Source organism: Carcharodon carcharias, chromosome 10 (genome assembly GCF_017639515.1).
Source record: "Carcharodon carcharias isolate sCarCar2 chromosome 10, sCarCar2.pri, whole genome shotgun sequence".
NCBI lineage: Eukaryota > Metazoa > Chordata > Chondrichthyes > Lamniformes > Lamnidae > Carcharodon > Carcharodon carcharias.
The window spans coordinates 42,279,917-42,292,393 of record NC_054476.1 but is presented as its reverse complement, the minus strand read 5'-3'; the positions used below and the strand labels follow the sequence as shown (position 1 = coordinate 42,292,393).

General features: G+C 43.0%; 1 protein-coding gene across 13 annotated transcripts in view; it reads right to left on the bottom strand.

Moving 5' to 3' along the window:
- sox6 (SRY-box transcription factor 6) overlaps positions 1 to 12,477 on the bottom strand; it is a 724,678-nt gene that overhangs the window by 165,502 nt on the left and 546,699 nt on the right. The gene's annotated exons all lie outside the window — the stretch shown is intronic.

The following is a 12,477-nucleotide window of genomic DNA, read 5'->3' as shown; positions in this document are numbered from 1 at the left end:
TTCACATCATCACATCAAAGGCCCTCAGGCTACATTGTTTTCCTTTTTGTGTCAGGAGTAGAGGATTCTTGTTGAGGCATTTTGTCTTCCATTTCCTGAGGTAAAATGTCCCATACTTGCATTCATCAGAACACCTCTGTACAAACAGTGAATAGACAGCGTTTCATAAACTATTTAAATCCTAGTTCCTTGTTAGCACACTGCATGTTCGCTGGGGATTGGCTTTTCCTGGTGAGTTTAGAAACTGTTCACGGTTTGATGGATAGATTCTCTACTGGTAGAAGGATTCTCAGAAACAGGCAAAGTGATTTCAACATGTCGAGCCAAGGTAAAGGCACAGGTGTCTTTTCAAACAAATGGCTGCCAAGAATCATAAATGTATTCAGTTTGTGCAGGTTTTTTGTTTTTAGGTCATTTTCTCCCTTCTTTTGCCGAAGTATTGACTCATGCTAGAGTATGGCCCCATGGGCATCAACTCCCTCTCTGTAACTTGCTGAAGTGCCATTTTCTTTCATGGATGCACATAGACAGCAAGTGCCAGCAGCCTATTCTATCATTAAAGGCTTCACAGCCAATCCCAATTTCTGTCATTACAAGACAGAATAGTAATCAGGAGCAGCATCCCTGATTGTTTGTCCCCTCCTTCATTAGCCTACCACTGATGAAGACAATGTTGGGTGTGAGCAAGCGATCCAAGCATTGCTGCACAATGAACCTGGGTTCTTCCTTGTCTGTATAGTTTGGTATCACACCTAGGAACAACAACCCTCCTCCTCCGCCACCCTCCCCAGCTTCCTGCTCCCACAACTGAGCTATTGAGATTGCACTGGTTTGTGCAATTTCAGTTTACCTGGCTTTAGACCTTCATTAGGGCCAGGATTTTACGACCCTGCCGCGGTGTGCACCCCCCAACCCACCCCCCCAGCCCGACGGATGCGTTCAGTTCAGCGGGACCGCAAAATCCCACCGGGCAGGAGGGGACGTAAAATCCTGGTCCAGGTTTAATACTACATCAACTTTAACACACTCAGAATTAGAATGTCCAAAATTATAATGGATAGTGAGCTCGACAGATACTGCAATAAGGTATGTCACATACATTGGTGAGTCCAGGAATAAGTCAACTCCAATGTTAAGGTAACATCTCCATTTATCCATACTTGGGATCTGTTCTTGCAGCTATTAAATCAATGGGCATGGCAAACCTCCCAAACATAAGCATATACACACATATGTGTTAACTACAGCGATATGTGTTACATATCACTGCGTTCAGCTGCAATACAATACCTTAGTAAATATTTAAGCCTATGTGAATTTGGTGCTGTACAATGATGCCTCAAATATTTGGCACAAATTGTGTACATGTATTTAAATTCATTAAATTTATCAGGTCCTTGTCAACACATCCGGTGAATATCAATCCAGTAATTGTCATTGAAATGGACTGATAACAAGATTGCTACTAGCCTGCCTAATAGTTTCCTCATAAACCTCTGTAGATAGCATCCAAATTTCTGATACAAACATACATAATAATGTGTGCCTGCCTCTGGAATACTCATACTTAAGTCCTGCACAGGAACATTATTTCAGAGTTTATGTGCCTTAATGAGTATGGATGCCAGAAGAATAACAAGATGTATTTGAAGGTGGTGCCTCCATGTACATGACTAGCCTGGAGGTCCTCTTTCTCATTGCTTTGTAACTTCCCATTCCACCTCCTCTGTAAATTCAAAAGGCAATAAAAATTACATTTCCAAAGGTATGACAAAGCAACATTCGAAAGCAGCCTCAACTGTTTTTCTTGGACTACAAAAATACTTATTAAAAGTTATTATTATTGGTTAAATACATACCACAGATGTTATAAACAGAACATATTAGAGCCATCACTACTACGGGATAAAGATCTCCACCAGCAAGCCTGACCACAACCCCACTCATCATTTATCTGGTGATGTTTATCATATCTATCAGAGTTCTGGCTGTGACATATCTTCTACATCCCTTTGCCAAGAGTAATTATCTGAAGAAGCCAAACGCTGTGGGTGGTGAGAAAGGATCTAGGAGTTAATTCACTGAAGTGTCCTGTACAGCATCTGGTGTTCTGGCATCTTTTCTCAAAGTCTTGTTTAACTCACCACAAATTGAGAAGTGTTCTAACAATTTGGGGTTGCCTGCATTATATGCTTATAGTGTGCCATGGAACGCAGCCTACTTTGAAATATTAATGTTAACAGGGACAATAAACCTGATTTTATCAAACCAACACAGATTACAGATGAGTAACAATGCAGTATAACAAGCAAGGTTGTAGGAGTCCTGCTGCATATGGATCCAATTGTATCTTGAACTAGGCTTTCACTTAATACTCATCTTATTAAATCATGGATGGAATTTTGTTGAGTACATGTGCAATGATATTGTGAACAGGACAAACAATGACTGCCAGCCCAGCTACAGGCAACTTTCAGTGCAGTCAAGTACCAGCTCAGTTATATCAATGACAAGACTGCATCTATTCATTCCAGGACATTGATTCAGTTATATCCCTCAAGTGCTAATCCATTCTCAAACTCGGGCCAGTATGCACCTAAGTGGGAAGCAGCAGGCTTTTTTTCACATTTGTGGAATGGGACAGTTTCACTAAAGAAGCATTTTAATGTCAGTTTTCATACCTGGAAAAGGAGGGGGGAAACTTCTTTCTGTCTCTTAGAGCCTGAATACAATTGCAAGCATCTATTACTTAAATCCACACAACTTTCTCTTTCAAAGAGCAAATAGTTGCAAAGAATCAGAGAGATCCTTATCACCATTATGTTTATTATTGCCAGTTCCTGCTGATGTTTTGAATATTTTTCTTCAAACTGATATTATCTGTTAAGTGGGTGGAGTTACAAACCCAACAGTGCAATGAAATTCGAATTAAAGTTAGGGCAATTGTAATCATTAACCTGGGATACTTCAGTATTGACTTTGCCACAAAATAGTCTAGTTGTTTCAGACTACTTGGTTCAGTAACTCCTCTGAGTCACTTGTTTTGATGTAATCAGGATTCATACAAACAAAGGGAGTTTTACAGATATTCATAACTCTTAGTGGCTGTCTGATTTTAAAAGAGTTTATAATAATAATCAGGCAGATGGTTGTGAGAAATAAGACAGAGATCAGTTTCGCTGAATCTCAATTCACTTCAGTCTTTGCCTCATTTTCCGGCTTCATTTCGAGAAGCTGGAGGAAGACAGCATCATCTTTAGGGTAGGCATATGCAAATGATACAGTGGTTACATGGTGGTATCGTTTACACCATTTTCTGTCATTTTGCAGAATGGTAGAATTACCCAGCTTCCCAGAAATTACTGTTTGCATTCACATGGCCATGCAAGCTCCCTAGCCTAATGTCTATAACAACATTCAGCAAGAAAGGATTCCCCTCAATAGATTATTCGCAACTACCAGCACATCATGATGTCAATGAATGCAACATGCATCATGATAAGGTATTATGCTAGGCCGTCACTCTTTAGGCTGAAATTAGACATGATGAAGATGCAAAACTGGTGACATTACATCGGCCACCTGTTATACACTCCACTCAGCATTCATTGTCTTCAAATGAACTGAAGATCAGATATGTTGGCTCCACCAGTTCTTTGCCTTTGTCCTTATCCAACTTCATTGCACTTGTGTCAGAAAAACAAGTGTCTGTGATTCTCTTGGGAGATTATGGCTATCATCCACTTTCATGATGGCACCTTTGCACATTCTCAGGACACCAGCAAATAAATGATATAATTAACGTCCATTTTTCCACCAGGGTGATCTCTGAGCATACTATTGGCAGTTGAAGGCATTTTCCAAGTGTCTAGATTGATTTGGTGTGCTGCAAAGAAACCAGCTAGAGCTTCAAGGATCATGGTTATGTTATGCACAGTATGCTGCACAATTTTACCTTACAAGAAATGAAAGTCTCAAGGGTAGCAAGGGAATGAAAAAGAGAAGTAGAAACTTTGAGAAGCCCTCATAAAAATGGTTTTCCTAGTTTTCAAAGTGAATTAAAATAGAAAAAATTGAGAGGTTTGGAAGGTTTTAAAATACTTTTACTTTTCCATTACACCTCACATCATCAAATTAGTAAGAGATCCAGCCACTCTTTATTAGCTGAGGCATAGAATATAAAAGCAGGGAGGTTATGCTGGAACTATATAAAACGCTGGTTAGGCCACAGCTAGTTTATTGCGTGCTGTTCTGGAATCCGCATTATAGGAAGGATGTGATTGCACTAGAGAGAGTGCAGAGAAGATTTGTTGCCTGGGCTGGAGAGTTTTAGTTATGAGAAGAGATTGGATAGACTGCGGTTATTTTCCCTGGAGCAGAGGAGATTGAGGGGGGACATGATTGAAGTGTATAAAATTATGAAGACCATAGATAGGGTAGACAGGAAGGAACTTTTCCCCTTGGTGGAGGGATCAATAACCAGGGGGCATAGATTTAAGGTAAGGGAGAGGAGGCTTAGAGGGGAAGTGAGGAAGAATTTTTTCTCCCAGAGGGTGGTGGGAATCTGGAACTCACTATCTGAAAGGGCGGTAGTGGCAGAAACCCTCATAACATTTAAGAAGTATTTGGATGAGCACTTGCAATGGCATGGCATACAAGGCTATGAACCTAGTACTGGAAAATAGGATTAGAATAGTTAGGTACTTGTTTGACCGGTGTAGACTTGGTGGGCTGAAGGGCGTTTTTCTGTGCAGTAGACCGCTATGACTCTATGACCCAAATTATGACGTCCTATTTGCAGAGTTGGGTATGTACATGACATACTGATCAAATTATTATCAGGAGCAAGATATCAGCAATGTACAATATAGAAACTGTCCATCTCATTGTCTTCTCTATAAACACAAAACACTTATGCATCCAGAGCACTTACAAAATCACCAGAGACAGGTTGCATAGATTTCTAAAGGGCAGGTCGTGCTTGACTAATTTAATTGTAAAATTAAACAGTGTGTAGACAAAGCAAATGTGATGTATATACGGATTTTCAGAAGGTGTTTGATTAGATGTCACATAAGAGACTTGTGAGAATTTGGGCACATGGTATTAAAGGGCATGCAAAGTCTGGATAGAGTGTGGCACAGCGTAGAGGCCAGAGGTATGGGTGATGTGTTTCGAAATTGGCAGAATACGGATAGTACTGAACTTCAAGAATATGCACAGAGATGCCTTCTGGTTTTTACCTACATAAATGATCTGAAAACAGCTACAAGGGGAATTATATCAATGCTTGTTATTTTTTGTTTCCTGCATTACACCAGTGACCAGGTGGTTCTGTAGGATTTAATGCACCAAGATGGAGTTGTCCATTTTGGGGAAAAGGACAATTAAAGGAAGCATACCCTACATGTTAAATGGGGGACCAAAGAGATCCTTAAAAGGGAGAAAAGGCAAGAGGGGCAAATGGAATTCTTGAGTTTATATATAGGACATTGAATATACGACTATAGAAGTGATACTGAATTTCTAAAATAAATTATATAGGCCACAGTTGTGTATAATTCTGGATACCTCCTTTTAGGAGGGGATATTAATGCCACAGAAAAGGTACAGTAACGATTCACCAGAATTATATCAGAACGAGAGTTGATAGTTGTGAAGAAATACTCAGAAATGTGTGTTTCTTTTCATCTAAACAGAAGATAAGGGGAATCTAATATAGGTTTTCAAATTTATGAAAGGTTTCCAGAGGGTAAACAATGAAAGGTTGCTCCCACTAGTCAGTAAATCATGAACAAGGGGGGGGCTATAGGTTCAGGATTATCACCAGAAGTACCAAGGGAGACCTTTGAAGAATGTTTTCCACACAAAGGGTTATTAAAACATGGAATGCTCTATCACAAGTGGCTATTGAGGCAGATACTATAACCTCCTCTCAGAAAGGAATTGGATAAGTTTTGAGAAAGAATATAAACAGACACAGGGAAAAGGCAAAGAATTGGAAATAGAGTTGAAAAGCTAACAGCAACTGCTGTCAGAAACAGAAACAGCTCTTATCAACGTCACAAATGACATCCTTTGTGACTGTGACAAAGATAAACTATCGTTTCTCATCCTTCTTGACCTGAGTGCATTCTAAACTCTGTTGCCTGCATCCTTATTTGTCTCAAGTCTGTTCATGCTGACCTACATTGGCTTCTGGTCAAGCAATGGCTCAATTTTAAAATCCAAGTCCATGTTTTCAAGTCCCTAAACGGTTCCTCCCCACCTTAATTCTCCTCCAACCCCACAACCCTCTGAGATCTTTGTGCTCCTCTACTTCTGGCCTCTTGAGCATCCTTGATTTTAATTGCTCCACCTTTTGTGGCCATGCCTGCAGCTGCCCAGGCCCCAGTCTCTGAGATTTCCTCCCTAAACCTCCTTGCCTTTCTTTCCTCTTATTAGATGTTCCATAAAAACCTACCTCTTTGATCAAGCTTTTGGACATCTGCCCTGATACTGCCATATGAGGCTGGATGTCAAACTTTGCTTCATTACACTCCTATGAATTTCCTTGGGGCACATTATAACTTTAAAGCATCTATATAAATACAAGTTGTTGTTGCAGTACAGGTGTGCTGTAATATCTATTTTATATTAATTAAAGCTCTAATGCCTAATATCAGAGTATTGGGCCAGGGCTTTTAAATTAGTGCAGGATCTGGTTGGCAGCCAATTGAGGGCAGTTATTGATAATTTGAGGCCCTGTTCTCATACCAACTGGCATTTTTAGTCATATTGCAGGTGAACCATGTTGGCTTGGACCAATGTGGTGGATTGAGGGCTGGAAGTGGCAGGGATGGTGGGGGGCAGGGGGGATCACATGAGGGAACCCCTGCCCCCACCCAACCAACCCATAACAGCTGCTGAGCCACATCTGCAGCCGCTGGCTGTTCCTAGGCGGGATAAACCCTCCAGGATCACGGCCAGACAGTTGTAACAATCTTCAAACAGAGAGAGAAAAACTTACCTAGCCTTCTCCCTCCCTCTCTCCACCTTCAGATTGGCAGCTCCCACCTCAGCCAGTCCTACCAATTACTAAGTGCTGGAGAGCCACCCTTTGACCCTCCACTATTGGGAGCCCATCTGCCATTATGACTGAATAACAAGTCCGTTCCCTCATCTTTGATTGGCAGCAGTTTTGAGAATCCCGGTGGGCTTGCCTAGGCCATGCTTTGTGGGAGTGGATCCTGGAGCTAAAAAGCCTCATTTCTCTTTCCAGACCTCTGACTGAAAATACAACCCTTAATCTCTGTCATATCAGGCGGAATTTAGTGGCAGTGGCATGGGTCCTGCCCACCGGTTGGAGGACTGGTGGGAGCCCTACGTCACTTTACATGGGAGGTTCGCCACTATTCTGAGGTAAGGAGGCACTTACCAGGACAGATTTGTGCCTCCCATTGAACTCAGACGAGTACAATATGGAAATCCCGCTGCTGGGCAATCAGAGGCCAGCAGCTCTACAGTATCGCAGTACCACTGGAAGCAGAGATCACTGCTGAGACTGCCCTGGGGCCTACCCAAAGGATCAGTGATGGATCCCCCGGAGACAGGTAAGAGCAGCAGGATGGGGTTCCCAGGGAGGGGAGGGAGGGAAGCGGGGGTGAGCCAGCAGTGAGGAAGGAAAGGGGTTGACAACATGGGCATCTGTGTGGCTTCCCAATGCCAGGTCCCTCAAATGGGCATTGAGTGCCTTTGAATTAGATGCCCCCTGCAGAAGGCCGCAGGCAAACTGGACAGGGTTTTGCTGGTGGTCTTCCCAGTTGAATACAAGCAGTGGCGGGAAGAGGTTCCTAAGTGGTCATTTAAGGCCTCAATTAGCCTCCAGGCAGGAAGGCCACCCTCCACCATCCTTCTCACCCTGGACTTAATTGGAGGGAGAGGAGAAGGCAGCAGGATCTCCTGCACCCTCATGCTCGATCACGCAACACCCGTCCCCCCCACCCCATCTCTGAACTCGCCTCTGACAGGGGTATTAAATTCCGGCCATCAGATTCAACTTTGATCAGTGCTGTCATAAAGTGCTATATGCTGACTGATCTCTTACAGGGCCTTGAAATTCTTAATACAAAACAGAGGGAACCTGGATTTTCCATAACTAAATGAGCTACTAAAATTTTGAGGTTCATTAATTTTTTAAGTTTTTATTGACAATTTAGCTTTGGCTGTAACGAGCAGCATTATAAAGTTGCAGATGATATTAAACTTGACAAGGTAGAAGATCATCATGAGGATAGTACTAAGCTTCAGGATGAAACGGGCAGAATTTTTAAAAATTCATTCATGGGATGTGGGCATCACTGGCTCGGCCAGCAATTATTGCCTATCCCTACTTGCCGTTGAGAAGGTGATGGTGAGCTGCCTTCTTAAACTGCTGTCCATGTGGTGCTATTACGGAGGGAGTTCCAGTGTTTTGACTCAGCGACAGTGAAGGAACGGTGATATATTTCCAAGTCAGGATGGTGAGCGGCTTGAGGGCAACTTCCAGGTGGTAGTGTTCCCATCTATCTGCTGCCCTTGTCCTTCTAGATGGCAGTGGTCATAGGAAGGTGCTGTCCAAGGAGCCTTGGTGAGTTGCTGCAGTGTATCTTGTACATGGTACACTCTGTGGCTACTGTGCTTTGGTGGTGGATGGATTCATGTTTGTGAAAGGTGTGCCAATCAAGCAGGCTACTTTGGCATGGATGATGTTAAACTTCTTGCGTACTGTGGAGATGCATTCATCCATGCAAGTGGAGAGCATGTCATCACATTCCTAACTTGTGCCTTGTAGATGGTGGACAGGCTTTGGGGTGTCAGGGGGTGAGTTATTCACCACAGGATTCCTAGCCTCTGATCTGCTCTTGTAACCATATATTTATATGGCCAGTCCAGTTCAATTTCTGATCAATGGTAACACCCAGCATGTTGATAGTGAGGGATTCAGCGATGGTAATGCTATTGAATATCAAGAAGCGATGGTTAGATTTTGTCTTGTTGGAGATGGTCATTGCCTGACACTTGTGTGGCACTTGTCAGCCAAAGCCTAGATATTGTCCAGGTCTTGCTTCAGTATCTGAGGAGTTGCGAATGGTGTTGAACATTGTGCCATCATCAGCAAACATCCACAACACTAGTCTTATGATGGAAGGAAGGTCATTGATAAAGCAGCTGAAGGTGGTTGGGCTGAGGCCACTATCCTGAGGAACTCCTGCAGAAATATCCTGGAACTGAGATGAATGACCTCCTACAACCACCACCGTCTTCCTTTGTGCTAGGTATGACTCCAGCTTGCGGAGTTTTCCCCGATTCCCATTGACTCCAGTTTTTCTAGGGCTACTTGATGCCACACTCGGTCAAATGCTGCCTTGATGTCAAGGGCAGTCACTCTCACCTCACCTCGGGAGTTCAGCTCTTTTGTCCATGTTTAAACCAAGGCTGCAATGATGTCAGGAGTTGAGGGACCCTGGTGGAATCCAAACTAAGTGTCAGCGAGCAGGCTATTGCTAAGCATGTGCTGTATGATAGCACTGTTGATGACCTCTTCCATTACTTTACCGATGATCGAGACTAGACTGATGGGGTGGTAATTGGCTGGATTGGATTTGTCCTGCTTTTTGTGTACAGGACATGACTGAGCAATTTTCCACATTGCTGGGCAGATACCAGTGTTGTAGCTGTACTGGAACTGTTTGACCATAAGCTTGGCAAGTTCTGGAGCACAGGTCTTCATTACTATTGCAGAATATTGTAAGGTCCCATAGGCTTTGCAGTATCCAGTGCCATCAGCCATTTTTTGATATCACCTGGAGTGTATTGAATTGGCTGAAGACTGGCATCTGCTGGGGACCTCTAGAGGAGGCCGAGGTGGATCATCCACTCGACACTTCTGACTGAAGATTGTAACAAATGCTTCAGCCTTATCTTTTGCACTGATATTCTGAGCTCTCCCACCATCATTGAGGATAGGGATATTTGTGGAGCCTTCTCATTCAGTGAGTTGTTCAATTGTCCATCGCCATTCACGGCTGGATGTGGCAGGACTGCAGAGCTTAGATCTGATCCGTTGGTTCTTGAATCGATTAGCTCGCTGAGTAGTGAAGTGGGCATTAGTGAAGCATGGCATTAGAAACACAATGTAGACAAGTGTGAAATGATGCAATTTGGGAGGATTAAAACAAAAAGGCAGTATACTGTAAATGGCCTAATGTAAAAGACCTTGGGTGTAATTTAATACTTGTAATGAAGGGCCCATGCACCAGCTGGAGAGCCAGTGCTAACCCTGCTGTCATCATTGCGAGCTCCCCGATCAGCTCCAATCAGGCATTTACCTGAGAACCAGCCAATCAGAGGCCGGCTGCTTTTCACTTCCAGCAGCGCTATCAGAAGTGTTGGCCACTGCTGATTCTGCAGTAGGCCCAGGCTGCAGGATCATTGTTGGAGCTTGTATGAAAGGTAGGATCACCAGATCCAATCATGGACGCCCTCCAGAGGGGGTGGAGGGGGTTAGTTTAAAGGGATGTTTACCCCTGGGAGACGATTGCTCCCTAGGACACGGGTTGCACAAGTAAGAGGTACTGCCCCCCCCAACCACACCCATCAAGCCCCGATTATGTGGTCCCACCCAGCACTGGTTGAATACCAACAGCAGCAGGATGAGGCCCTTGACCTTTGATGGGATCGACATGCTTGTCCCTTCCACCCCGGACTTATTTCGGCAAAGGCAACAGGATCTCCACCTTGCACCTTCTGGCCCAATTATACAAGCCCTGCCACCTCCAAGCCCGCCTCCAGGGGGAGAATTAAATTCTGTCCTTGGTGTCCATGTGCTTAAGGTGGCAGGGCAAATTGTTAGAGTGGTTAAAGAAACATATGGATTGTATAGCTTTAGAGGAATGGAGAATAAATCAAAGGGATCATGCTAGAACTTTATAAATCATAGGTTAGACCTCAGCTGGAATAGTGGACAATTCTGGACACTACACTTCAGGAAAGATGTAAAAGCTTTCAAATAGATACAGAGGACATTTACGAGAGTTAAAAGCAAAATACTGAAAATGCTGGAAATCTGAAATAAAAACAGAAAATGCTGGCAAAACTCAGCAGGTCTGACAGCATCTGTAGAGGGAGAAACAGAGTTAACATTTCAAGTCCGTATGACTTCTTCAGAGCTAAAGAGAAGTAGGAATGTGATGGAATTTATACTGTTTAAGGGAGGTGGAGCAGATAAAGCAGGATAGAAGGTCAGCGATAGGTGGGTGCTAAGGAGAGATTGACAAAGATGTCATAATCACAAGACAAAGGGAGTGTTAATGTAGTGGTGAAGACTAAAGAATGTGCTGAAAGTGGCATAAAGGTAAGAAAGCAGAATGTGTTAATAGCAGAACAAGGGTCAGCACTCTGTGAAAGAACAACATAGAACAAGTGACAGATTGCCCTTTTTGTTCGGGGTTGAGGGGAGGGGAAAAGGATTAAAAAATTGATTTAAAAAGGTGGGATAAAAAAGGGGATAAAACTATGAATAAAGAAAAATGAAAATATGTAAATAAAAAATAAAAATTTTTTTAAGAAGGGTTGAAGATAGAGGAGAGAGTTCTGCTATTAACATATTTTGCTTTACCAGAGTGTTTAGTGTGATGGAATTCAGTTATGAGAAGCAGTTGGAAAAGTTAGGACTGTTCTCCTAGGAACAGAGAAGGTTAAGGGATGACTTAATAAAGGATTTCAAGATGTGGAGAGGTTTTTATAAAATAAGTAGTGAAAAAAGATTCCCTCCAGCAAGTGAGTCAGTAACTCGAGGTCATGGATTCAAAATCATTGCCAAAAGAAAATTACAGGGAAAATGCAGAGAAATGTACTCACTCAGAGTTGTCAGAATTTACCTGGAAGGGTGGTGATGTCTGATTTCATAAATAAATTTTAAAAGGGAGTTGGTCAGCAGATTATAGATTCAAGCCCCATGGACACATGCTTAATATTCAATGCAGTATTGACAGAGCACGACATTATCAGAAGTTTTGTCTTTCGGGATGAGATATTGCACCAAGTCTACGTCCAGTGAACATCGAGCCACGGGATCTTTTGCTCTGAAAGCTGGCCACATTCCCAAATCAAATTAGTCAATTAGTAAGTTTCCCATAATTGCGCCCGTTTAAGCTTCTTTTCCAGCAGAAGGACACTAAGGATGGATAGCAGGTGGGAAAAAGGACCTTTTACCCGCTGGTCACAATAGCGGGTTTTCTCAATAGTCACAACCCCCTCATTAATCATGCATTCCCAGGAAACAGGTTGTTTTGCTGATGGACGGCCTCCAATTCACCCACCACACTGTCACTTTACTGCTTCCTCACGCCAGGCACCATATTTAAAGTGCAGCTGCACACACACCTCTCCGTGCTTTCAGTCAAAGAATGCTGCACAGAAGACATGGCCCCAAAAGGCAAGACAACTGCAGCCCCC